At 39.5% G+C, this 3,267-nt stretch overlaps 1 pseudogene; it reads right to left on the bottom strand.

The window, feature by feature from the left end:
- Positions 1–631: 631 nt before the first annotated feature.
- The window catches only part of LOC110323282, a 4,104-nt pseudogene continuing 1,468 nt past the window's right edge, over positions 632–3,267 (bottom strand).

Genomic DNA, 3,267 nt, shown 5'->3' with positions numbered 1-3,267 from the left:
TTCATAACTTTTATTCAGATGAAATATTGAATTTTGCCTGTGGTCTCATTTTCCAACTGAAAGGGATACACATTTTTGTCTTAAAGTCTATGTATATATAAATGGATAAAATTCATTTATTTACATATATTCAATCATACCTGTGTCTCTGAAATAACACCATTATCATGAATGAGCCTGACAAAATCGTAAAATTTATTGTATTTTTTTTATATACAATCACTGCAAATAGGAAGAGAATTATTGAAATCACTCTTTCTTGCAAGCACTTGGTAAGCAAGTAGAAAACCATACAATTATCTTCAAAAGCCAACAACACCATCTAGACATCAAAAAGGCCAAGGAAAGGAAGCATGTGGAAAGAAAGCCACTCGTCCCCAATGGCAATGCTGAATGTCCTCCTAATAGTTCAGAGACATGAGACAGAGTGACAAAATCACTGTCGAAAACGATGTCTCAGAAAAACCAGGTTGCCTGTCAGTCGATTCCCGCTAATGTCTGACACAGCCAGAACCCTGGTGGGGCTTTATCACAAGATTTCTGGACTGCTTCTAAAACGGCAGGAGTAGAGGACTAAAACACAAGAGGCCAAGGCACTCCCTTCAGAGGCTTCACTGAACGGGCTTTACAGTCAGCGCTTTTCAGGCACTCCATTCACGTGCTCCTGGAGATTCTGTACAAACACACTGAATAGGTGGCTCGCGTGTTTACTCATAGTCTATGATGAAGACGCTGACCCCGGTGTTGGGAGTGATGTTGGAAAGTTCGAATTTTTCTCTTGTGCCTGGCAACGTGCATCTAAGGTCACTCAGAAAATAACCACAGAGGCTTCTCATGTAAGTGCCATGGCTCACAACTAAAGATGCTGACAGCTAAGCCCAGGGACCACCTTTGGGATTCGCCCCCAAGCTGCCATGTTTTCCCAACAGGGAAAACCTCTGCCAAAGAGCTTCCATAACAGCTGCCTGCCACTCCAGGAAGGAAGCTTTCTCTGGTCTGCCTTGCCCAGGATGAGCTGACAAATGAAATCAAAGAAATCTTTTCCAAGCATTTGTACCTGCTCTACTGTCTCTCCTTCTGGTGGGGTGCACATGTAACACTCTTCCCTAGCGGTTTTGGCTGTGGTCCAAATCTCTAGTATCGGTTTGCCTTCTGCAAACCCATACATCCTTTCTGGAGTCTGGAGTCACTGCTACATCTCTGCAAAAATCTGCTTTTCTCCAAAACGCCATGTATGGTCTGCTTAGTCCTTATGAGATCGCGGGAGAAAACATATGTAAACTGCATATTGCTCAGAAACCGCCCAGCAGCAGCAGCTTGCCCGGGAAAGGGGTGCATCTACTCCTTGTCCTGCTCCACCCCCACCCTCAAGTCATTAACAGTGAAGCACAGCTGGGCAATAATCGGATGAGATCAATCTTGAATGATTTTCTCCTTATTAAGAATCCCAGCACTTGCGAGGCAGAGGCAGGCAGATCTCTTGAGTTAAAGGCCAGCCTGGTCTACAGAGTGAGTTCTAGGACAGTCAGGTTTGCACAGAGAAACCCTGTCTCCAAAACAAAACAAAACAAACAAAACAAACAAAAAACAAAAAACAAAAACAAAAACAAAAACAAAACAAGCAAACAAAAAAATCTTGTTTCTGCCATGGCAGATATGGTGAAGACAAAGTGTGGCATCTTGGCCAACGTCACATGAGCAACATCCCACCTCTCCAGCACCAGGCTGCACCTGACGGCAGGACCTCCTAAATCGGATAGAGGACTAATATCCAATATATACAAAGAGCTCAGGAAGCTGTACTCCAGAAATTCAAATAACCCCATTAAAAAATGGGGTACAGAGCTAAACAAAGAATTATCAACTGAGGAATACCAAAGGGCTAAGAAGCACCTGAAAAAAATGTTCAACATCCTTAATCATCAGGGAAATGCAAATCAAAAAACCCTGAGATTCCACCTCACACCAGTCAGAATAGCTAAGATCAAATATTCAGATCACAGCAGATACTGGCAAGGATGTGGATTAAGAGGAACACTCGTCCATTGTTTGTGGGATTGTAAGCTTGTACAAGCACTCTGGAAATCAGTCTGGTGGTTCCTCAGAAAATTGGATATAGTACTACTGGAGGACCCAACAATACCTCTCCTGGGCATATACCCAGAAGATGTTCCAACATGTAGTGAGGACACATGCTCCACTATGTTCATAGCAGCCTTATTTATAATACCCAGAAGCTGGAAAGGACCCTCACATCCAGAAGCGCATGGACAGCAGAAACTGCAAACTGCAGTTGATGAGTTATTAAATTAAAAAGTTAACTAAATAAATTAAATTATTTAACTAATAAATAAATTAAAACATGAGGTTGGGGTAAGTGATTGGAATAGGAAGAAGTTGAACAAGAATAGGATCAAAAGGGGTGGGGGGAGGGTATAGGGAGCTTTGGGGATAGCATTTGAAATGTAAATAAAGAAAATATGTAATAAAAAATAAAAAAATCATTTTATGACATTCTTTACGTATATATATTATACATATATAAGTTTTATTTCATATTGGTTTCAGTTTGAATGTTTTATTCACCTAAAAACTTATTTATTTTAGGTTTTCCAGTTTAGTAAAATAGAGATTTAAAGAGTGTCCCTACAATCTTTGTCTTTTCATTGTGAATTTTATTTGTCTCTTTTCTTTGTTTCCTTCGAAATAAAAGCTCAGGTCATTGATTCTTTGCAATTTTTAATTGCATATTTTTATCTCATTAATTATAGTACTGATTGAGATAAGTATTCCCCACCTAAGGTTTTAGTTTTTTATTTATTTTTGTTTTGATAAGGTTTTAAAGTGCATTATTAAATTTCTTTACTTGACTTCTTTTACTTTTATTTGGAACTTAGCACTAGGAACTTTTTAGGACTCCCTTCTTGTACCCCATAGATTCTAGTATGCTGTATTTCCACTTCACTCTAGATTTCTAAAAAGTTTTTCTTGCTCCTTGGGTACTTTCTCTAGCTCCTCCATTGGGTACCCTGTGTTCCATCCAATAGCTAACTGTGAGCGTGTTTGCCAGTCACTGGCATAGCCTCAACAAAACTGGAAAACCTAGATGAAATAGACAAATTCCTAGACAGATACCAGGTACCAAAGTTAAATCATTAAAAAATGGGGTACAGAGCTAAATAAAGAATTCTCAACTGAGGAATACCGAATGGATGAGAATCACCTGAAAAAATGTGCAACATCCTTAGTCATCAGGGAAATGCAAAT

Source organism: Mus pahari, chromosome 6 (genome assembly GCF_900095145.1).
Source record: "Mus pahari chromosome 6, PAHARI_EIJ_v1.1, whole genome shotgun sequence".
Classification (NCBI taxonomy): Eukaryota; Metazoa; Chordata; class Mammalia; order Rodentia; family Muridae; genus Mus; species Mus pahari.
Note: the sequence above shows the minus strand (reverse complement) of the source record. Positions and strands in the feature narration are given on the sequence as shown.